The sequence below is a fragment of the Pan troglodytes genome, chromosome 13, assembly GCF_028858775.2.
Source record: "Pan troglodytes isolate AG18354 chromosome 13, NHGRI_mPanTro3-v2.0_pri, whole genome shotgun sequence".
Lineage (NCBI taxonomy): Eukaryota > Metazoa > Chordata > Mammalia > Primates > Hominidae > Pan > Pan troglodytes.
Genome location: NC_072411.2, coordinates 35,619,762 through 35,645,047, shown reverse-complemented (window position 1 = coordinate 35,645,047; position 25,286 = coordinate 35,619,762). Strand labels below are relative to the sequence as shown.

General features: G+C 42.5%; 1 protein-coding gene across 2 annotated transcripts in view; it reads left to right on the top strand.

Moving 5' to 3' along the window:
• NCKAP5 (NCK associated protein 5) overlaps window positions 1–25,286 on the top strand; it is a 996,333-nt gene that overhangs the window by 79,828 nt on the left and 891,219 nt on the right. The window lies entirely within an intron of this gene.

Here is a 25,286-nt window from a genome sequence, read left to right as displayed (position 1 = left end):
TGGCTGCTTGAGGGTGGGATGTTGTCTCATTTAACTTAAAACGCTCAGTGTGTGTTTGTCGAATGAACGAATGAATGTGTAAGTGAGGAAATGAATAAACTCAGCAACTCAGCAGTGTCCTGTGGTCCTCATATAGCGATGAAGTGATGTAACATACCCATATCCTCTTGGTGTCTTAAAGTAACTATATTGTTTTTCACTCCTTTTAAACTTTGTATCAAAGTTTCTTTTAGAATTTGTGTATCTTGTTCTCTCTTGACAAAACCCTGCAAGAAAAGGCAGGTAAGAGGAATGACCTCCCTTTTGTAGATGAGAAAGCAGGGGTAGCAGAAAATGGTTTAATGACTATTAAGAGCAATCAGGGGCTAGAAACCCATTCTTTTTAAGTGGGACCTCCTGGTTCTCTCAGTTCAGTGTCATGTCACCAGATAAGTGTTCCATACCTACTTAGTGTCGGGCACTCTGTTAGGCCCTAAAGATCCCAAAATGAACAAATCACAGTCTGATTCCAGGAGGTTATGGTTAATGTGGGACACTAGCATGATGGGCTTTGTATCCTCATGGTGGCATGTCAGGGAGTGCCAAGAAGAGAGATGATAGGAGCCGACCCCAGGGCAAGAGAGAGTGAGAGTGAGAGAAAGAGGCTGAGAAGAGAGAAAGAGAGAGATTTTCTCATTAGGTTTCCTCCCAGCCAACGAAGTCGAGAGTCAGCCACACACTGTGGTGGAGATGGTAACCCAGCCACCTAACCATCAAGCCATCCTGCCTGAGAGTCCCACGGCTGCAATCATGGCCTCTCCTGAATTCATCACTTTCATTGACTCATCAAAGAAGCGTGGGCTCCACACAAAGTGATGGTCCCACCACGCTGAAGGAAATTTTGGAGGAAGAAAAACAATGTTACTAATTGGAGTTGTAGAAGATTTGGGTGGGAAGAAAGTACAGCGTGTATTTATCACTGTGTCTTTCTAGGAGGCTCCACCTGGGCCTGGTCTCCAGGTTGGGCTCTTCGGAGGGGACCTGCCTAGAGGGTCTGTGGATACTCCTGGCACTTGCACAGGGGACCATAACTCAGGAGTTTACCTAGTATGGAAGTGAGGGCTGCATCCCCTATGCACATTATGTCATTAATTCTCACATCATCCTGAAAGAAGTTCTATCCTGTTTCACAGAAGAAGAAACAGAGGCTGGAAGAGAAGAATTCTCCATAATCACATAATGTGATTCTTATGCATTGCATGCCTGTATCAAACCATCATACATAGATAAACCTATTATGTACTCATACAAATTAAAAGTAACTTGGGCAAGATTGCTAAGTGGCCAACTGAACTAGATGGCTCTCTGCCACCCATAGCACCCAAACATTAGTCTGTCAAGTGGTTTTCCCCAGCCTTCGGCAAAAAGAGAATAAAAAATAATACAGAGTTTAAAAAAAATAAAATTTTAAGTATTCATTTTAAAGTATCAAAACCTATTTTAAGATTTTTACCATTTATTGTTTGGCATTAAAATATTCTTGTGTGTGTGTGCAGTAATGGTAACAGAAGACACCATTGGTCCAAGGGTGTATGCTGGCTTTTTTTTTTTAATTTTGTCAGAAAATTTCAAGCTCTAGAGCCCCTTATCTATAGTGCACAACTGAATTGGGTATCTTCTTCCTTTTTTTTGTGAAGATGACATATCTATGTGTATGTATATATACAAATGTGTATACAATTCTGGGTGATAACAGATAGTGTGTATCATCTATCTATGGATAAATGTGCAAACGTGAACAAATTTTAAAGAAGTAGTTCTGGGTTCCTCTTGTGAATTCTGCATCAGCTTTGTTAGGAGATAATCTATTTAAAATTACGGTAGTAGTGACTGTTTGTTTTATAAACACTGTGAACTATTGGATCTTCCTCAGGAAGGACAATCCAGGAATGCTCATGGTTCTCAGTGCTGTTGAAACTGGATTGTAACAGGACTGACAGCTACCTTCTGCTTCAAAGATAACTTTATACTTTGTTTTCTGGTGTCTGGGCTGAGGATGAGAACAAGGATTAACCCAGATTAATCCCCATCTAGCCCCTGATGAAGCTGGGCATGTCATAACACTATAATTTATAATTCCTAAATGTTTACATTTCAGACAAAATAGAAAAATGAAAACCCTTTTCATCAAAACCTGAGCAGGAATGTTATACTGGTTTAAAACACACAAATGCTGTCCTTTCATAAAGGCAAAAGTGTAGGCAAAGTGTATTCTGAAGAAGAATCAAAGATGCCTTTTATAAAATTAAATGGATATTAATCTATTTCAGTATTTGTGTCTTCATGACATCAGCTGAATGGCTGAAATTGGAGACTTCAATGAGCAGCTTGCTCTTCATGATATCAAATTGTTGTTGGTATCCTAATAACTGGTTCCCAGTGATGTGAGAATCCAGGCAAAGTCTAAGGTATAGATGAAGTCAAGAAATTGTTTTCCAGTTCCTTGCTAGCAATTCATGGTTTTAATGGGGAAATGCAGAAAGAGTCAATGAATATTGCAACAAGAAAGAAATTCGGAAAGGAGAGAGATGCCGGTGAAGGTACAAGTCTTATCTGGCATTAGGTGTTATATAAATAAATAAATGCCTAAACACATAAACAACTTTTATTTTGCCTGAGGCTGACTTGGATCTCATTCTCTGACTAGAGTGACATAGTTTGTAAGCAAAAGAGCCTGGTTTGCACAATCAAGAGACTTGGGTTTGAAAACACCTGAACTTTCATCAGCAAGGAGATGGTTAAATAAATTAGGGTGCATTGTTTGGGAGAATTCTACGCAGATAGTATGTCCTGAAATTAGTATAAAGTACATTGTCAAATGAAAAATGTTTCATACCCCTGTGTGTAGAATGATCCTATTTATATTTTTAAAAAGAATAAATGTGCATTTGTGTGTAAGTGATTGACCTTTTCTGGAAGGACATACAAGAGGTACTTAGCAATAGATAATTACCCTTGAGAACTGATACTGAGGTCCTAAGAATGAACAGAATTTTAACTGTTTGCCTTATAGTCTTCTGTACAGTTTAGGGGAAAAGTTCATATCATAAACATGAACTGCTTTTATGATTAAAATTAGGAAAAAAATTAAAGTCGTGGGCTTGAGTGTCATTTCTGGGACTGCTTCTGTGAAAGAAAATTTTCTGAGCTTCAATTCCTCATTTCACAGAGTTGTTATGTAGAAAAATAGTAGGATACATGCAACAATTCTCTGCACATTCTAAGGTGGGATCCAGGTGTTTTTGTTGGTGTTTTTGTTTTGTTTTGTTTTGTTTTGTTTTGTGCCGCCCAAGCGCTTTCCATTTGAGTGTGATGAAGCCAGGTGCCAACAGCGACAGTTGTTAAAATGTTCTCCAAGCTGTTTTTAGACGACCAGGATTTTCAGACTATACTTTCCCTTCTGCCTCTGACAAATACCTAGACCCAGAAGTCCTCTCCCCCTCCTTCCTGGAAACACGTGGGTCTGTGTTTCCAATGCAGTGGAAGATGCTTAAATTATCCATTTGGAAAGAGCAAGAGAGAGCAGCAGCTCCCCTGGCAGCAGAAAGGGGCAGCTGTTTTCTGAGGCACGTGACTTCAGTTGGCAAACACATTCACTCAGCAGGAAGGGAAACCCGGCCATCCAAGTTCTTTATGGGCCCAACTTCAGCTCACTGTTTATTTGGGCTCTTAGTTTAATGTTGATCATCAGTATCTAAATAAATGATCATTGCTCCACCTGACAAGAAGCCCTACTTTATTTTCCAAGGGTGGTAGGAAGTCCCTTCTCTCTCCCCGCACTCACTGGTTCCTGGCTTAATTACAGCTTCTCTGCAGTGTGGACTCCAGCAGAAGAATGACACAGATTTGGACATACATGCACCCAACACTCACACACATTCATATACATACAGTACTCACACAAACACACAACCCGTGCCACTCACAAACACATCATACAACACACAAAATATTAACACACAACCCTCTCTCTCTCTCTGTCTCTCCCACACATGCACACACAAACACACACACAGACAGCATACTCACCATCACATTTACTTTGTGAACAAACTTTCGGAAACATGAGAAGGCATCAAGAAAACTGCTTATTAAATCAAAGTCTTCTGCTTCAGTGAGTCAAAGGGCTGGGCAAAGGAGCAACTTTTACTGCAGATAAATGACCAGGGCACTTGTGAACAACAATAAAGTCCTAGGCGATGGTATTTAAAGATGCATGACAGTTCAACGAACTGAGAATTCACCTGTGAGTAACTCCTCCTTTGGGAATTTCTACTTTTCTTTTGCTGGGTTTTGTGGTTTGCCATGGTTGTGGGAGTCATGTTCTCAGGCCTCTGCACCCACAGTCAACCTCACCACTTTCTTTTTTTTTTTTTTTTTTTTTTTTGAGACAGAGTCTCGCTCTGTCACCCAGGCTGGAGTGCAGTGGCGTGATCTCGGCTCACTGCAAGCTCTGCCTCCCGGGTTCACACCATTCTCCTGCCTCAGCCTCCCAGGTAGCTGACTACAAGTGCCCACCACCAAGCCTGGCTAATTTTTTGTATTTTCAGTAGAGATGGGGTTTCACTGTGTTAGCCAGGATGGTCTCGATCTCCTAACCTCGTGATCTGCCCACCTCGGCCTCCCAAAGTGCTGGAATTACAGGCGTGAGCCACCGCGCCCGGCCACCACTTTTAAGTGAATGTCTTCAAAGGAGGATGCTGAGGATAGGGATGTAGGAAAACTGACTCGTTAGGCAGGTCCAGCCAAGTGGACACTCCTTGGGAGAAGGTTGTGGAGTTCAGTGAGTGGAGGCTGAGATGGAGTTGAGGAGCCCCGGTTAACAAAAAAGGAAGGCAGGAAAGAGGATTCTAGAGTGTGTCTCCTGCAGGGCAAAGGAGGCTTCAGTTTTAGCTCCATTGATGTTCTTTTCTGTCCACAGCCTTCTCACTGAGTTGCTTTCAGGCAACTGGGAGAGAGTCAACCAACTTTGCCTTAGCTGTGGATATTACATCAGTTTGTGTTTCACGTACATTAGCAAGTCTCTTCTTTTCATCAAAACATCTTCTCTCTCTAAGGCCATCAATGCCTGGCACCCGTAGGCTGTCAATAAATATTTATTGGATGAAAGAATGGCAGCCTTCCTGATGCAGTGGTCCAGATATTTCTGGATGGCTCCCTACATCCATATAAAGGCGCTCTGGCCATCTGGTGGGCATGAGGAGGATTATAATGTGCCTGAACATTACCTCACTGTCTGAATATCTTTTCTTCTTTATTTATGTGGACTTCCTTGGTGATCTCATCTAGCCTTATGGCTTTAAATACTAGTTATATGCTGACAACTCCCAGATCTATACCTCCATCCTGGGTCTCTCTCTCCTGAGTCCCAGGACGGTGCATCCAGCAGCCCCCTGGACGTCTCCTCATTTGGATGCTTGCTAGGTATCCCAACCTGACTTATTCAGAACAGACTCCCAATTCCCCCGTGAAACTGCTTCTCCTGCAGGCTCCCCCTTCCAGGAAAGATGATTCTGTCTTTCCAATTTCTCAGGTAAAAACCTCAGATGTATTCTTGCCTTTTTAATTTCTTCCACACTCATATTTACTTCATTACTGTGTCAGATCTACATATAAACTATTCCCAACCCGAGTTCATCCTGACACCTCCACTGCTACTTGTATGGCCAGAGCCATGTCACTCTCTGGATTACAAAGAATGTCCTATCTGTTGTCCTGTGTCCCCTTGGTTTCTCTGCAGTTCATCTTTCCCAGCAACCCCAATATCCCTTCAGAATTGTGGGCAGGATCATGTCAGCCCTCTGCTCCAAACCCACTAGTGGGTCCACATCTTACTTGGAGTCCAAGCCAGAGTTGCTACCTTGTCTGCAATGGCCATGTGACCTCCACAACCACTGCACCTCATTTCCTCCCTGCCGCTCCATCATTCCCTCCCCAAAGGCACACTGGCTTCTTGGTATCTTCCCCAACACCAAACAGATGATCATCTCGGGCCCTTGGCTCTGGCTGGTCCCTTTGCCTGGAACATTTGTCCCTAAATAGTCTCATGGTTTGCCTCCTCACTCCTTTCAAGTCTACTTAAATGTCCCCAATCAGAGAATCATTTTCTGACCAACCACATCACCTGTATCCCTACCTCTCTACCTTGCTCTCCATGATACTTACCACTACTTTGCATGTTATGCATATTTTTGTTTATTTGTTTATTGCCTAATATGTCCTTCTAAAATGTATGCTCCTTGAAAGTAGGGACCTTAGTGTTCTGGTTCACGTCTATAATTCTAATGCTTAAAGAGTGCCTGGCTCCCAGACGGTGCTCAACAAACTTTTGATAAATGGGAAAAGGAAATGAGGCAGGGAGGAGGGAAGGTAGGAAGAGAGGGAGGGAGGGAAGGAGGAAGGAAGGGAGGAAGGAAGGAATGAATTAGGGAAGGAATTAGGGAAGGAAGGAAGGGTGGGAGGGAGGGAGAGAGGGAAGAAGGAAGGGAAGGAGGGAAGAAAGGAAGGAGGGAAGGGAGGAAGGAAGGGAAGAAGGAGGGAAGGGAGGGGAGGAAGGGGGAGGGAGGGAGAGAAGAGGAGAGGTAGGGAGAGAGGGAGGGAGGGAGGGAGGAAAAAGGAATCAAGAGTCCCCATTAAGCCAGAATCCAAGCACATCAGACCATAGGACTTTACATTAGAATAGTATTTCCAAAATTATTTTGATCATTGCCAACAAGAAATACATTTAACATTGTGACATAGTTGACTCACATGTGTATGTAAGTGTGTGTGTGTATAACAGACATACACACACTTATGACATGGCATCAACTCTATTTTATTCTTTTTATTTATTTATTCCTTTTTATTCTATTTTAACAGTTTCTATTTTCTTTAACAAAATGCTGGGCTGGACTCATTAAACTGATTAAACCTCTGATGGGTCATAAATCGTGGTTTGAAAAACACTATACTAGAGAAACTGGAAAGTCTTGTCAGGTGATAAAAGTTAAAGTGAATTCACTGATCCACTCATTTGTGTGCTGTCCTGTGAATTAATGAAATCAAATCAAACTTCTTTCTTGGTTAAATATCAGCATTTTGTTACAGCAGGGAGGAAAGGGTAATTTTCTAGCATGCTGCCTTCAGAGAGAGAAACGTGGGCTGCATGCTTGTGGCAAGGCATGGGGAAGAGATGAGGAAGGAAGATGCCAAGTAAACCTCATCCTCATAGTGCAGGAACTTTGGTTAGGGCCAAACACTTTATTGATGTTGTCCACATTTCAGAAGCTTTCCTACTGGCTGGCTCTCTCTTGCTGCCCTGAGGACTTTTCTCAGTTTTCCCTTCAGGTGGAGACCATGTGCACAAAACATAAATACTTTTCTTGTCATCCGCATCAATGCTTTTCCCAGAAAGATGCAATTCATTCCAGATTTTTCCATTCCAATGTCACCTCCCAAACTGGGTGTGTTGTACTCAGGTTGTCTTCCCAAAAGCAGGCTTGAGGCAGTTAAGTTGGCCACACAATGATTATTACCTGACACAACCTCTGTAAGTGCCAGGCATTATTCTGAGCACTTCACAACAACCCTCTGAGAGGATGGTGCCACTGGTCTCCATTTTGCAGGCCTGAGGCTTGACTGAGGAACGATCTTGGTGGTGGAGCCAGCGTTCCAGCCCTGGCAATCTGGCTCCTGGGCTCTCATGCTTACTCATTACTTGTTCTGAAAAATGTGATGACTGATATCATAGTGAAAATGGTGCCAGCCTTTTGCTTTATGAAGGGAAAAGGTGAGGACGTCAGGTAGCCTGCTAGATTAGGGCAGGGCACACCCCTCGCGTGAGTCCTTTACCTCGACTTTCTCTGAATTCAAGTTTTGCTAGAAGTATACTTAGTCAGGGCTAAAAGATAGACTGTCCAATTCAGAGATTCTGAACTGGCTGCAGACCTCTTTTATTTTGCCTGCTTAGTGTTCAAGAACTGTAGATCCAAATGCCTTTTGCTGGCCACGCCCTTTCCAGTTCATCGTAGTCCCCACCATTCTCTATTGCAGCCCCACCCTATTCCTCACTCACGCTACCTGCCTATCCTAAATCCTGTGTGTGTGTGTGTGTGTGTGTGTGTGTGTGTGTGTGTGTGTGTGTGTGATATTGCTGTCTTAAGATGGGATCAAGTGCCAATGATTGTACCCCAGATTTCTTGTGTCAACATAGCAACCATCTGCTCACACCACCACTTTGCTCACAAAGATTAAGAGAAGACAAATTGGACATGGACTAGCCAGCATCCTCCACACAGTGCTTCACATCTATGTGAAGATGCCTGACTCACATTTGTTGGAGGAGAACCCGGTAGCACTGTCCTTGAGCAATGACCTGTTACCTCTTTTCCTGAAGTTGATACAATAATATGTGACCCAGTAATAAGTAAGAGTGATGGCTCAGAGAGGCAGCTGAGGCTATGGTAAATCACCCACAGCAAGCATTAGGTCTGAAGGTGAGTGAGTTCAAGGAGGTAAATCCCAACGTCAAGTACAGGGGGCTTCAGGAACTAGCCAGGAATCGGAAGCAGAAGGAAGGAAGGAAGTGACTGAGGGTTCAGGGTGGACATTATTGGGCCGCAGATCATGTGGACTTGTGTTGGCAGGCTGGACCCTCTGAGGGAGGTGCTTAGATACCTAGAGATCACTTGGCTTCAGTTGGTCATTAATACTTAAGTATTGAATGAGATTCTACTAAGAGTCTGAGTTCATTGTAACTGAATGAACTTTTACTATTGAAAACTCCAGCTCCTAATGAACTTTATGCTAAAGATGTTGAGAAGGAAACGCCAAATCTGCCCATTATCTCTAATATCTGTTCATACTTAATCCCAGACCCTTACAAAGGCCAATAGTGCTTGTTCTCACTTTTTCTTTTTTAATGATCAGCACCATGCCAAGATATTATTTTTGCCAAAACACATAAACTTGATGCCAGACTAAGAGATGGAAGGAGCTTGTGGAATCTCTTTCTCTAGAAGTATTTCTGAATAGAAAAAATAAGAGCACAGACTTTGAGGTCCAACAGATCATTTGAATTCTGCCTTTGGTGCTTCCTACCTGTGAGTAGGGGTAGATAATTAACCACTCTGAGTCTCAGTTTCCTCATTTGTAAAAGAGCATGAATAATGCATAGGACTGCTGTTATGAAAACTAGTAAATGAAATAACATATGTAAAGTGACTGACACCTGTCTAATACATATTATACATTCAATAATTGTAATTTTATATCATTAACTTCTTGAAATATTTGGAAAAAATCTAATGGAAGTGGTGTATAATCCATGACAAAATGATATTTTGTGATGTTCATTTCAAGAGAATAGTAAACAAGAAGTAAAAGGCCTGACCTGCATTCCCGACTCAACCAAGATGTTTCAAACTACTTAAGCTATCAGAGGTAGTAGACAATAGAGTGTGCAAGGCACAGGCTTTGATTTGGACAAACACGGCCTTGATCTGTGTCATTAAGTGACTGTGTTTAAGTTGACAATCCAGCTAGTGTCTATGGATCCCCATTCTTTCACCTATAAAATGGAGATAATAGTTTTTTCCAGGTTTGATGTAATGAAACCTGTATGAAAAGTGTCCTAGGACATAGTTTGTATTTAATATTATTTCTTCCCATTTTAAAACTGCATTAAACATGTCTCCTAAACTGATTGCAAATAACAAATTATTTTGCCCTCATTTTACCTTGATTTTGCTTTATTTTTACTGTATATATTTAAGTTGTAGAATGTTTTGATATACATAGTGAAATGATTACTATAGCCCAGAAAAATTAAAATTTGTCATCTCACAATTACCCTCTTTTTTCTTTACTTTCTTTTCTTTTCTTTTCTCTCTTTCTTTCCTTCCTTCCTTCCTTCCTTCCTTCTTTCTTTTTTTTGGCAAGAACAGCTAAAACCTACTCTCTTAGCAAAAATCCTGAATATAATACAGTTTTATTAACTATTGTCCTTATATTGTATATTAGCTCTCCAGGTTTTATCTGCTACTTTGTATTCTTTGACCTACATCCTCCCATTCCCTGCCTTAATTTTATTTTATTTTTTGAGACAGAGGCTCACTCTGTTTCCCAGACTGGAACACAGTGGCTCAATCTTGGCTCACCACAATCTCCACCTCTTGGGTTCAAGCAATTCTCCTGCCTCAGCCTCCCGAGTAGCTGGGATTACAGATGTATGCCACCATGCCCAGCTAATTTTTGTATATTTAGTAGAGATGGGTCTGACCATGTTGGCCAGGCTGGTCTCAAACTACTGACCTCAAGTGATCCACCCGCCTCAGCCTCCCAAAGAGCTAGGATTACAGGCATGAGCCACTGCACCTGGCCCTGCCTTCATTTTTTTTTAAAAAAAAGTATTAAGAAGCAAGAAGAAGCCTCTTCCAGGTATCTATACAAATGTGCCCTGATTTGAAACCCTGCCTGGCCCTTTGTCAGTGGGGCTTCAGGCTAGGCACTGCCTCTCAGGTTACATTACCTTTCAGTGTCAGAATTGACTGCCAAGGAGGGAGTCCAAACCTTGACTACATTTCCCCAACATCTAAAAAGTGCAGAGCTTTCTTTTTTTTTTTTTTTATTTTTTTGAGACGGAGTCTCGCTCTGTCGCCCAGGCTGGAGTGCAGTGGCGCGATCTCGGCTCACTGCAAGCTCCGCCTCCCGGGTTCACGCCATTCTCCTGCCTCAGCCTCCCGAGTAGCTGGGATTACAGGCGCCCACCACCACGCCCGGCTAATTTTTGTATTTTTAGTAGAGACAGGGTTTCACCGTGTTAGCCAGGATGGTCTCGATCTCCTGACCTCGTGATCCACCCGCCTCGGCCTCCCAAAGTGCTGGGATTACAGGCGTGAGCCATCGCGCCCGGCCAGAGCTTTCTTAAGAGAATATTTTTTAGCAATAAATTTAGCTCATTTTATGTGTGTGTGTGCATGCGTGAGACTTCTAATTACCTGAACTATCCTAGGAATATGGAAACCACATCTCCTATTAAAAAACATTATTTTCCTCCATGTATAAAAGTAACATATTTATTATGGAAAATATATGAAAATAATTCTTAATCCATTTACCCACACAGGCTGGGTGCGGTGGCTCACGCCTGTAATCCCAGCACTTTGGGAGGCTGAGGTGGGTGGATCACCAGGTCAGGAGATCAAGACCATCCTGGCTAACATGGTGAAACCCCGTCTCTACTAAAAATACAAAACAATTAGCCAGGCATGGTGGTGGGTGCCTGTAGTCCCAGCTACTCGGGAGGCTGAGGCAGGAGAATGGCGTGAACCCAGGAGGCAGAGCTTGCAGTGAGCTGAGATCGCGCCACTACATTCCAGCCTGGGCGACAGAGCGAGACTCCACCTCAAAACAAAACAAAAAAAAGGTTTATATCATGCCATTTTCATTTGACTTTATCTTATGACTACTATTTAATAACTTGTGCTAAAAAGTTGGCTTCTAAATGGCTATGTTATAGTTTATCTTATGGAAGAACTACAGTTTGTTTAACCTTGCCCATTTTATGTGAACTTTTACAAACTCCATGATAGAGAACTTCCTTATATATTGTATTAGGCTATTCTTGCATCGCTATAAAGGAGTATTGAGGCTGGGTAATTTATAAAGAAAAGACGTTTAATTGGCTTACAGCAGTGCAGGCCTTACAGGAATCACGGTGCTGGCATCTGCTTCTGGAGAGGCCTCAGGAAGCTTCCAATCAAGGCAACAGGTGATGAGTAGCCAGCATGTCCCATAGCAGGAGCAAGGTTGAGGGGGAAGTGCCATGCTCTTTTAAACAACTAGATCTCATGTGAACTCACAGTGAGAACTCACCCACCACCAAGGGGTGGGAGTTGCTAAGTCATTCATGAGGGATCCATGAATGAGGGTCCACGAGGAGGTGAGGGATCCATGATATAGTCACCTCCCACCAGGCCCTACCTCCAACATTGGGAATCACATTTCAACATGACATTTGGAGGGGACAAACATCCACATCATATCATATATATATATTTTTTATCATCTCTGGTCTATTTATTTCCTTTTGATCAATTCCAAGAAGTATCATTACAAAATCAAATAATAGCCTAATTGCTTCCCAGAAAGGTTGTATCAGTTTACAACTCCTGTTAGAATTGAATAAAGATGCCTGGGTCAACATGACCTCAGAAACAGGGAGTATGACCACAAATGCTGTTCTGTAAAACAATTTTATCAGTGAAAATTCTTATTAGTTGGCTGGAGACATCTTGAACAAAAAACAGTATATCCCTACCCTAACCTTCAATTTGGTCAAGGCTGAGTGAAGGCTTTATAGAGAGTATTTGAGGTTCCAGATTTTATATCAGGTTGACTGGACCAGGAAACTGGAAATATGTTATTCACTATAACAAAGGGTGAAGCCAGAACTATCTTCATGTTGTCTTAATCGAAACGCTAATAGACAAGCTAGGTTTTTACCATCTGTAAAATGGGGACATTTATGTCTGCCCCTTGGAAACACTTTGATTAGAATTCATGGTGAGTTGATGCATTTGGATGTCTGCCGAACTGCCCATACTACAGCAAAGCACTGATTACTACCGTGCATGTGTGTGTGAGGGGGTAAAATTGTATAGAAGCAGGGAATTAACTGATAGTAACACCCTTGAGGAGAGAATGGCAGCATGGATTAGATCTAGCTGAAGGAGGAGTGAATTACGCTGGAGTGATTATTCAGAGCATGCATGAAAAATTCTCCAGAGCAATCCTCACACTCCCCCAGTCTGATCATGTCTAGCCCGTTTCAGCCAGGACAGTTTTCAGCCTTTAGCATCCATCAGAATCACCTGGGGCACTTGTGGAGCAATGTTGGGTCTCACCCACAGAGTCCCTGATGCAGTAGGTCTGGGGTTGGGCCTGAGAATTTGCATTTCTGATAGACTCCTGCATGGTGCTGGTGCTGCAGGTCTAGAGACCACACTTTAAAAACCACTGGTCTATAGAATCCCCTCACAGCAGTTTTACTATTGTGAAATTGAATTCCCACCTGCTATGAATGTGTGTTTTTATTCAGTAGGAGGCCATTGATATTTGTGTGTCTGCAACACTAAGTTTCACCACAAAGAGGTATTTTAATTTTTTTCTCCAGGACGTGGTGTCATATCTTTGGAAAATGTAAATACATTGAGTCTACATCCTCTTGATCCATTTCTTCATCTGGTGTACACATGTAGTCAAATGTGTATTGCATGGGCATGCCTACTACTATTGAAAGAAAGGAATATTTCTAGCTAACGTTAGAAATGGCCCCTGCTTTTCAAAGCAGAGCTATCAAATTTAACAATACTTACAATGAAAAGTGAAATTTCAGCCCCATTTCAGACAGATGGAGGTTCTTATATTTCCAGGGGCATGTCTGTGATAACTGAAGGTTTGAGTTGTCTGAGAAAGAAAAAGGGACATTTCACAATTTTAGGGTGGGGAGTGCTCAGCCCATAGACACCTCACTGTGGTCAGTGAGCAGCAGCTGTGTTTGGTTCAGCCCCATTCCAGGGAAATGGGTCCAATCCAAACACATGATTGGGCCAGAAAGCAGGATTATTTAATCACCTGGAGGCCCAGCCCTGCCACTGCAGCTGTCAGAGGAACCTGTCACAGTTGGTTTGCTAAGGACTCAGGGCCAGATGCCTGCCCTGTGAAAATGCATTCCCAAACTGACACCTGGGGCTCAGGACAGCCATTGAGATTCCACCAAGAAGAATAGTGGGACCTAAATTAGCCAGCATGTTCTTCACTCTCCATAGGAAGAATCCCTTACAACAGGAAGTGGATGGGGATGAGGCACAGGTGTCCAATAAGATAACCATCTCTGGCCCTGTCTTACCAGCATAAAGCCTTTTGATGCTGCTCACCAGGAACTCAAATGCATCTGAGACATTTCCTTCCCAAGTTTACTTTTAAGATTTTTTTAAACTCATATTGTAGAGTTGGAAACAGATGTCGTCATTCTATACAGATTTATTTTAGGAGCAATGGAGGATTAATTTGTGATGAGATCATTCTTTCAGACACAGAGTTCTGAAAAAACTGTTAGGGACTAAGGTAGATATCATTAAGTTCTTCCTTACTGAAGTCATATTAAAAAGATGAGCAAGAGGAAGGGAAAGAGGAAGGAGGTTGGAAGAAAAGGGAAGAAACACTTAAGGTTTCCAGAACTGATTGCAAGTAGCTGTTGAGTTTGGAGCTATTCATTTCCGAAACTCTCCTCCAAAGAGAGCGAGAGAGAGAAACTTTGTACTGAATATATATTCATAAGACATAATCTTACAAAATAATGAATGTCTTTGATGGTGTGATTTTGTATTTGGGATGGAAGCTTCACATGCAAAACCAAAGTCCGTCCACAAATGCACAAATGTTCTCTCTGAGGACCTGTGCACTGCGTCTTCTAGGGTACTCAGAGGTGATTAAAGCTTGTGGGGGAAATGCTTAATTTGTCTTGGGAATAAACCATGCTGATTTGTTGTAAGTGAGTACGAGGCTTCCCTGAACCCTTGAGAGGCAGCCTGAATTAGACACCCATGATTTATACTATACCATAACTCCATTATGTTGGCTAAGGTAGAGGCAGACATCCCCCCAAGTTATTAAAGCTGTTCATTTCTTCTTAGCACCCCATGGTGCAGAGAGTTTCCATGGTAAAAGAGAAAATAGCTATTTTCCCTTCTATGACTTTAGCCTGGGGTTCAATTTCCACAGCCATCTGAATAATACACAGAGCTCAGAGAAACCAGAGGTGCAGGAATTTAGATCCTCCTTGACCAAAGACTTGAAGTATAAATAATTTGCAACATAGGATTTTTAAAAAATGTATTTATCTCTATCTTTTCTTCTATTTTCTCCTGCAGAGAGTCAGGAGGTAGAATGGGGTTTAAAAATTAATTTCCAAGAAGCCGTAGTGACCTGGGTTATCCCAGCATAGCAGTAACTTCATGGATGAGTAAACAATTCCCGAAAGGAAGCTGGGAGACAGTGGCCTCCTGAGTATTGGGGAACAATCTATGGCTTACCCTGTACCTTTGGATTGATGTGCTAATGACGGGCCACCGGTTTGTCTAGCTTCCCTGAAGCACCACAGTTGAATAAAAGTAAAAGAAAACAATCATCTCTATTTTTTGTGTAGACATGTATGAAAGCCAAAAATATTTATGTATTCTTTATGAATCCTATTTGCTGGAAATTTAAGGAATTATGTTTGCAGAACTATAATGGGGAGAGAAAGGTACATATGTGATACCCAGAGGGACATTAAAATGGAGGGTTGAAATTGGGCCTGGGTATACCTCAGTTTAACACAGAGGATTTCCTTATTTAAGGAAAAAGGAATGTCATCGAAATATTGATGCAGCCTGTTGATGATGGAGGGCAGTGTTTATTGCCATGGGTTGGATGAGGATATGAATCTTACTGCTTGTTTCCCTTCCACTGAGTCAGTTTTATTTCCTATCTCTGTCAAAACCTGTCTGCATTCCTTCATCTAAATCCTTTATTCTATCCAGGGACACCTACTTATCTGCCTTCACATGCAGACCTATGCTGGCCAACCCTCAACTGGCCTCCTGCCCTGCAAAAGAAGGGTGGAGTCTGGGCCAGAATCCAGCCAGAAAATCAAAGTCTCTGCCCGAGAATCAAAGTCTCTGCTGTGATTCACTCTTCTCATGTTCCATTTTGACCTGACCCTTTGAGTTCTATGTGTCTCAAGATTCCTGATTGCTTGATTTCTCACTTACGGACAAACCTCCTTCTTTAGTTTCATTATAAGTCTATAGTCAGAGTACATACACTACATTAACATACAATTACAGTTTGGTGGAGACTTTAGAGCCAGTTGCTAGAGTTTAAAACCCTAGCTCTGCCCACTCACTAGCTGTGCAATTTTGAGCAAATTACTTAACCTGTATGTGCCTCAGTTTCCTTGTTGTAAAATAGGATAATGAAAGTACCTGACTCATATGATTATGGTGAAGATTAAATGAGTTAAGATATGTAAAGGGCTATGAAAGGTGTTTGGCATATCCTAAGTGCTATCCAAATGTTTATGACCATTACGGTTACTGTTATTATTACCTGGCCTTATATATCTTATTTAATTGTCTAAGCTGCTACTCTGCTCTGCTTTAAGTATGTGTTTCTTAAGAACAGATTATTTGTTGGGTTACCAGAGCTCATCGTGTGGCTCTCCAGATTTTAATTTCTTACCCTGAGTCAGTGTTCCAGTTATCTAAGAACAAACAGATTTTAGTGTGGACTCTGGAGAAACCAAACTTCTCCTTTTGGTACTTAAAGTTCTTGAGGTCATGACGCAGACTGGGTTCTCTAGAAGCAGACACTGAAATGAGACTGCGTATTGATTGAATAAGGACATTGCTGTATATTGTTTCAGAAGAGACATCCATGGGAGGGAGGGGAAGAATTCAGGACTGAACATAGAAGACGTGCATTGGGGTCAGGCGCGACAGAGCCACAGCCAATCCTGCAGGATGCTGTGGAGTGAGTATGGCCCCTTGGAGTGACTGGAATCAGTCTGGGATTTCTTGGTCTTTATGCTCCTACATGGATCAGTAACTGGTTGTAGGCCACTTGGGGAAGAAGGGTCCTTGGGTGAGGCAAAGCCTGAGGGAGCTGGCAGCTGGAGGCTTCCTGCTCCCCGACAAGGGACCCATGCAGTGCATGTCTGCGTCTTCCCCAGGGTTAGTTCCAGGCTGAAAGATTGTACTTTCCCAGAAAGGCTCAACACAGCATCACTTTGTAAAGACTGCACAATTTGCCAAATGTCTTTTACAGGGATAGATGGGGGATAGATGGGGTCACCGCAAGGGTGCAAGGGAAGATGCTGAAGAAAGGGAGGGTGGCAAGACAAATGGAGATGAATGGAGCAGAGGTTTGTTACCATAGGAACTAGAGTCAACAAGATATAGAGGAAACCACACAGAATCTTTACATGGGAGGGACCATTAGAGGCAATTAGATGGTGTTAGGCAACTAGTATAGGAGCACATTGTTTCCTTTAGATTTTCTTTCTCTTATTTTTGAGATTTTGAGAAGTTGCTAATAGAAATTGTAGTAGGCTTAGGGTGACCAACCATTTTGCTTTGCCCAGATGGAAAGGACACTTGACTTTCAGTGCTGGAGCTGGGTCTTCTTAGGTGGTTTTCTATGAAGCCTTTTCTAAGCCACCTGGAAGGGTCACAAATGAAGCCATGGAATAATGAATGGGGAGAGGGTTTGGAAACCATGAGCAGTTGTTTTTCCATCTGGTTAAGAGTGACAGGGAGCAGAGACATTCTGGATGGTTCCTGCAGTACTTCACATATACTTGGCCGCTAATACATATAGATCAAAAGGAAATTGAACATGAGGGCAATGAATTAAAAGAGAACAGGAAGGGGAACATCACACACTGGGGACTGTTGTGGGGTGGGGGGAGTTGGGAGGGATAGCATTAGGAGATATACCTAATGCTAAATGACAAGTTAATGGGTGCAGCACACCAACATGGCACATGTATACAATGTAACAAACCTGCACGTTGTGCACATGTACCCTAAAACTTAAAGTATAATAATAATAATTTAAAAATCCTATTAAAAAAAAGAAGAAAAAAAGAGAACAAACTGCTGAGAACAGGGAAATAATGGTAAAATAGGGAATATATCTAGGGAGCAAACCAGAGCTAAATGTGATAATGCTCCCAAACATTACAATGCTATAGGGGTCTTCCTGGAGTCCCTGTCTTCCAGGCCAGACCGGGTGCTTTTGTATTCATGTGTATTACAGAACAACCCTGGGCCTTCATTCTACCCACAACCTCACCACATCAATTCTAGAATGTCCTTTCCTTCTTTTCTTCCTTCTCTCTCACCACAGGGGTGGTGCATTCTTCAGCAGTCCCTGGGGCCAAAGTTAGCAGGAAGCCCTGGGCATATCACCCACTGCCCCCTCCTAGGGTGAGATGAGTCTCTCCTGGGGACTGGACATAATTTGGTGTTGGTATGGAAGTTTGATGTTGGGGGTGGGAAGGTTCCCTGCTTCTGGGAATGCATTTCTATGAGTTGCCTTACCAGCCCAAGTCCAAATACCAGAGGCTTAGGTGGAAACTGGTCTCATCTCTGAGATGAAAGGAGAGCATGTTCCAATCACTCTGGTTTCCAAGTATGGAGTGTATTACAGGAAAGGCTCTAACAAGCTGATATGAATCACTAACCCTGCGACCTTTGGACTTTCTGACCTCATGTCAATCATAGTTCATGCTCTGTCAACAATTACATTTCCATTGATGAACTGGGTTTCCACTAATAACTGAATTCTCTGTATCCAAGAGATTAGTGTATCATGTTCAATTAGCTGCACTTTATTTTCAGATTGTCCTAACTTTTCCAGTTCTGTACAATCTTAGTTACCCCCTCTCACTCAGACAAACAGCGCCTATGCTTTGACTTAATTTTTTTATCAAAACAGAGGTGGAAATATTTCAATGTATTTTTCAATTCTGTCTCCCAATCAGTAGACACCCACAGAATGTTCTATAGGCATTCAGATTGCAAAATATATATAGAACCTGAAGTACTATATGTTTGCAGTGAGGATTTGTGGTATAAATTGTATACTGTTCCATATAATGTTTGGTGAATGACTCAGTGAATGAATAAGCACATTCAATAATAAATTACAAATTAATGATTTCAAAGATTAGTAGATTCATGTACCCTTCAAGCTTACCTGCCCTTTGTTACACAGTAATATATTATTTTCTGTGAACACCCCATGTATTTTTCACCACTATTAAGTGATGCTGATTGCCTCTAGGAGAGGAGGCAGATATGACAATCTTTATTAAACAAGTGGCTTGGAAGAGGAGTAGCTGAAGAAAAAAGAATGGGAAGAACAAAGAAAAGAATGGCAGCCAAGTTTCTGGACCTTAGGCCCTGGAGCCTTGCCTTCCCACTTCCTCATCACCCATTCAAGTCTGCAGCTGGAAGCCCAAGTTGCGTCAAATCTACCTATTTTGCCTTACCTTTTAGGCCTACTGTGACTTTCATCTCCTTTTCCAGTTGGAATAAACCTGTTTACACAGCTGTACATGGCTAGCACCATGCTAGCATGGAGGGAACTACTGAGGCATAGAAGAGGGTCTCTGCATCAAGGTGACCACAGTCTGGCTTGGAGTGAGAGTGGCCTACAAAAAGCAAATGTGAACATGCAAGTCCATGTTTATCGTTAAGAGATCAGATGGTTGCTGTGGGTCAAAAGAGCTCAGGAGTCAATAAGGGATGAGCTGGACAGGGAAAGAAGAATGTACTTTAATTCAGTTCATCCAGCCCTGTCTGCAATTTCTCTGCCGATTTGGCCAGCAGCAGTAGGAGAGGGCTGGTAGGATGGGCTGTAGGACGTTACCCAGGGACATCACCCTCTGGGCTGTTTATGGAACAGAATGGAACCTAAGACTTCATTTCAAATGCATTCTATTGCTATTGTAACACTCAAAAGCCTCCTTACTATACTGTCTACACTCTTCTTATAAAATAAGAAGTGTTATCATTTTTATATTTATTCAGAAGGCACTGGCCATAGAATTAAGCAATTTCAAAATATGGAATGCTTGAAAATGTGGAAGCTAGCAATAACTTCTCATGACCCTAACCGATAGGACTCATGTTCTTATAATCAGTCAAAATAATAAGTGGCAACTGATAAATTGAGTGGTTATTCTCCTTTGTTAATAGAAGGCTGTCATTTAAAATAATTTCCCAAATCCAGTAGATTTGTAGGTTGAACAATGGTTATTGTACCTGGAAAAGGTTCAATGTGTTTCAAATCAATCACCCTGGATTTCTTTAAGGTGTAAAGTTTAAGCCAGCAGTGACAACAGAGCCAAGAGGCTCCTGCCTAATAGCCCAGGGTCAGGTCCCTTGGACTTTCCTGGCGTCTGAGGGGAAGTACAGAGAATTCTAATACTGTGGTTTCTTGGACAAATGACCATTTCTCCAAACCACAGTGGGCTTTGCCTGAGAGTTTGGAGAAAGCACAGGCAATTTTTCCCGGGAGAAAGAGTAAACATGCGCTGTGGCTGCCTGGATGATGACCATTTTCTCTCTTTGTCAGGCCAAGGCAAGGGAGCAGTCCCCACCCTGGACATGGAAAAGCCTACAGCTGCATCTCAGCCTTGCTCACCCCTAGAGCCCTGGCCCTGTGCCTGGACAGGTGTTCTTTGCACCTGAGCTGGCAACTTTCCTCTGGCTGCCCCTACCCAATTTCTGCCATTTCTGTTGACTTTCCAGGGTTGTTGGGTTAGGAACAGACTGTTGGGTTAGGGCTGACTCACTCTTCCTCTGATCTGTAAGGATGCCTTTTCAGAAGGGCCCTTGAAGCATATTTGCCACAAAAATAAGCTGTTTCTGGAGCTTAAAATATCAGGTGATCAGAGCAAAGAATTTATATTATGTGTGTGCACATGTGCTTGTGTGTGTGCTTCCAAAAAAAAAAAAAAAAAGGAAAGAAGAAAACGCAACTCCAGCCCACTCCAGCAGAACCCTGAGCCACCTTCCTTGCCACCACTCCCATTTTTGTCGTTTTAACTAAAAAGCTTTCTCAACATGAAAGGAGGAACTCAGGGGCTGGCTGAATAATCAGCCCAGGGCTCTGCTGGCCATCTGGGCAAATGTAGCAGGGCCACCAGAGCCTGAAGAGTCTGTTCCCTGGGGCCACCAAGGAAAAGCAGAGCATCCCTGCCTCTTCCCTGGGGCATCTTTGCATGTTATCTGCTGGGAGCTCCTCATCACATCCTAGGGTGGTCGTCTGGGACTATTATGATCTGGTGGGGTCAGGGGCTATTATGCCTCAAGCCTCGGTGTGTTTTAGGGACTACAGGGAACCCACTGTCAACACCATTCAGGGCAGGCGCTGATTACAATAAGCCAGGTTTCACACAGGGGAAAGTCAGTGGCTGTCCCCATCCTCTTCCTTTTCTTATCCTCTTCCATTTCTTAGTATTATCAACTGATTTTAATGGCCTCCCAGAATCAGGTGAAAATTGGACTCAGAGTCTATCTATTTAGACAATCGGGGGACACAAAATTCATTGCACTCTCAGTTTCCACACAGTCATATCCCCTGCCTCCTCCAGGCTCTGGTTTCAGGCAGACTCTGTTCGCAGGTTAAAAGGAATGCAACTTGCATCTTGTAGTTTAATGAATTTACATAAATCCTTAAAGTAGTATTGCTGGACCCCAGCTGGCAAACTGGACTTCAATTTTGTGCGTTGGATTTGTGTAAAATCAAAGTCAGGAGAAGATTACGGCTCCCGACACCCGTTCCCTTTTCCCACCTCCTCTGTCTCAGCACTTTTTATTTGGGGCAAGCAAAGAAGTTAAAAATGTCAATCTCACAGTATGTACTGTGAACAACACAATGAGGAGGCTGAAATAAAATCCTCCTACTTTATGGTGATACTTTATCCTTACATAGGGCCTTTCATGAAGAGCCTTCCAGTGCCTTAGTACATTAACCCTCACTGTGCCTCCCTGGGCTGGGCCTAGAACCTACGCTGGTGAAAAAGCAAAGGGATGGTGGGCTGACACCTCATTTCCATGGCAGGTTCCAGGTAGTTTCTCAAAATAGGGGAAACTTTACATCTCTCCCCTCACCTCCTCTCCCAGCAGATGTAGGCTGTATCAGCCCCCTCGCCAAAGGTCCTTGGGGTTGCAATACTGTCAACAACCAAACAGACAGATTACATGTGTGTTGAGGGGACCAGGAGGCAGCCCTCACTCCTCTCAGGAAGGAAAACAGCATTTGTAAGTTTGAAATTTGAAATATCATGAAATGCATCAAAGCAGTCATTATGGGAGTAATCTGAACTTTGTTGGAATTCCTTATGCTCACTTTATGGTTTAGTCTTGTTTTTGTTTGATTTATGTAAGAGGGCTACCATAACATCTGCAGTGATTAAAGCCTATAAATGTCTTTATCCCACTATGCGTTTGGGGCCCTCAATGTGGCACCTGTTTTGTCGTTTCTAAGTTTTACTTTGTACACCAACTTTGTGTCAGATATGATCTATTGTAAGTTATGGTTACCAAGAATTTTCTAATTGGTCACAGGGCTCCTTCCTAAAGAACCTGGACAAAACTACATGATCTTTATCAATGTCTGATTGTAGACTAGAAGGTCGTCTATTTGCTTCTCTTGTTATAACCAGTGCCTCTTAAAATATGGTCTGAGGACCATATGTGTGAGAATGACATGGGCCACGTTCTAAACACAAGGGTTCTCAAGGCCCCTTGAGACTCACACTCTCAACACCATGCCAGTTTGTTTGATGGATGCTGAGGTGTTCCTATGCTTCCCTTTCTAAAATTTCCTGTGCTTCCTATTCCTGACCATATTAACTCTTACAGAGCAGACTGGATGGCCTCAGGCTGTCTCTTAAGCCCTGGTAGAACAATTAGCTCCAGGAGAAGACACAGGTACTGCAGCAGACAATACTCATTACTAAAGGCTCAGTGTAAAGGGAAGCATGCAACAAATACACTGAATTCCCCCACCGCCGATATTTTCTCCATCCTGCAATTGAATCTTGCCCACCTCCAAGGGCATGGAGAATTTACTGCACAGTAATGCCCTAGGACTCAGCCCTGTGAGTGTGATTCCCATGGTCTTTGCGCTTGTCTTTCACGCCTATGACTTATCTTCTCTTGGAAGAGCTAAGCAGAGGGGCTGGGTTACATAAAGGAGCAGAAGTCACATGGGTTTGAGGTTGACATCTGAAGCTCTGCTGAATGCCCACTGGCATATATTTGCATATAGGAATCAGACCCAGGAGTATTAATGGTGGTCACATGCTTCTTATTCCAAGTTACCACTGTTCATATTAGTTTACTAACTTCCTCTTCAATGTTTATCATCCTCAGAGGGATCCAGGGCTCCTTAGGACACTGGAGGGTCAGGCAGAGCTGAGTTGAAATTCCGGATCTGCCACTGACTCTTTGTGTAATCACATTCAAATTAGTTCAGGAACATATCTCCCTGGGCCTCAGTTTCCTTGGTTGTGAAAGGTGAGTGAAGATAATAGTGTGTAACTCACTGGGTTTTGTTTTTGGTTCTGGGTTTTTTTTTGAGATGGAGTTTCACTCTTGTTGCCCAGGCTGGAATGCAATGGTGCGATCTTGGCTCACGGCAACCTCCGCCTCCTCACTGGGCTTTTTTGAGGGTAAATTAGATGATTCACTGAAAGCCAATGGCACATAGAAATGCTGAAGAAGGGGCAGTTGTTTATGAGAATGGGGGAGTGGCAGACTCAGACGCTGGAGGTAGAAACTGTGCCTGTGATCATGGTCCTTGTAGGTCCCTTGTAATACATGTCATCACCAGTAAGCAGCTCTAAGAGACCTTTTGGCTGTTTTTTACTCCATGCAGATCTGATTACCATCTCTGACTTCAGGAATTTTCCAATTTAAGACAGAAAACACTTATTAACATAATAAAATGACCAGCATAAGACATTTTTAAAAATGATCAGGTAAATAGCCATATATGTGCCTGTTACAGTGTCACCCAGCCATCCTTCTCCCAGGCCTCAGGGAGAGAGGACATTACCTGAGCGCAGGACTAGCAGGCGGGCAGGAGGCGGGGAGACACCACTCAGCAGGTGGGGGGAGTTTTGGCAGCAGCATTCATAATCACCTAGCAGGTAGAGGTGGTGAGGATGGCCTTTCCCTCCCCTACCCCCACCTTTCCCCTCTTTTGTTTTTATGCTAAGTCGTAAGTCTAGCTAAATACTTGTATTTAACTCTCCCTTGGGAAGGTATGACCTGGATCACACCCAAGGGGCTCCAAAAGTGCATTAAACAGAATCTGGCCTCAGGTTCCTATAATATGTGGGCCATAAAAAAAAATAAAAATGTGCAGGAAACATGGGCTATGCTTTCCTTTTCTTGAAACGATTACAGACATAAGATATCTTCTCACTATGAAGTAAGACAAGAATTGGATATGCTTTCTCTAGAGGAATAGAAATAGTGCTTTGAAAAATCTATCCTACCTTGGTGGAAATTTTCAGTCATTCTTTTTCTTGGACTTTTTTTTCCCCCTAAAGAAAAACATAGGCTCTAATGTATGGCTTATGCCTTCGAGTTTCTACTATAAAGGCCTGGTAGGCAGTATAGCAGGTAGGCAGGGCTGGGTTTTGTGCCATCACTCCCGGCCACTGAAAAAAGCCAAAGTCCCTTCTTAATAAAGCTCTGCAGACTCATTGTGGGTTAGAGCTTTCTAAGCTCCCCCTGGAGATTTCCTTAATGTTAGACTAGCCATGACAAGGAGCTGGTCACACCTGTGCCCCTACAAGCTTTCTGACTTGTCGCTCCGGTGCTTGCCAGCACCCAGGAAAATGAACCGAAGCGGCTCACACTTGTCTTACCTTAAAACTTCATTTGTCAAACAGGATTGCACAAGGAAAAGGTCAGCACTTTATGTTCTGAGCACTGAACTTTAATCATTTCTGAAGGTGGACAGAGTCTAAGAGGTCTTTAAATCAGTCCTCAAATATAAGGGGAAAGGGGTGGGTCCTTGGATCAGAAATGAAAACTAGTGCTTGTGTCTTCCTCTTCTCAACCCTATTCCACCCCCACATACCGTTGCATCCTGGGAGAAACTTTATCAACATTCATTCAATCAATACCTCTTTCTTGAGCACCTACTATAGGTCAGACATTTAGTGAAGAAATAGCAATTTTTCTTTTTGAGGCTTATTTTGAAAATGTACCACCAAGTCTTTTTATTATTATTTCTAATAACAAAAATGAAACATGATCATTGAAAAAAAGTCAAACCACACACAAAGCATACAAATGTGAAAGTTCTTTCCACCTTTTTTCCCGAGGGTAACCACTGTTAATCATTTATATAATTCCTCTCATCATATGCAAAGTTCTTTTTCCTGTTCAATATGCCACCTTCTACGCTGCACCTTGCTTTATCCACTCAGTAAGCAACAACCTACTTCTGTCCACATCAGTATATTCACAGTTACCTCCATTTTTGTTTTCTTATATTGATGAATATTAGTCTCCCTTTTATTGGCTTACAAATAATGCTGCAAAGAACTTGTGCTTATATCTTTGTGCTCTTTTGTGAGTGTATTTGTGGGATCACTGTGGAAAAGTGGAATTGCTGGGTCTAAGGGT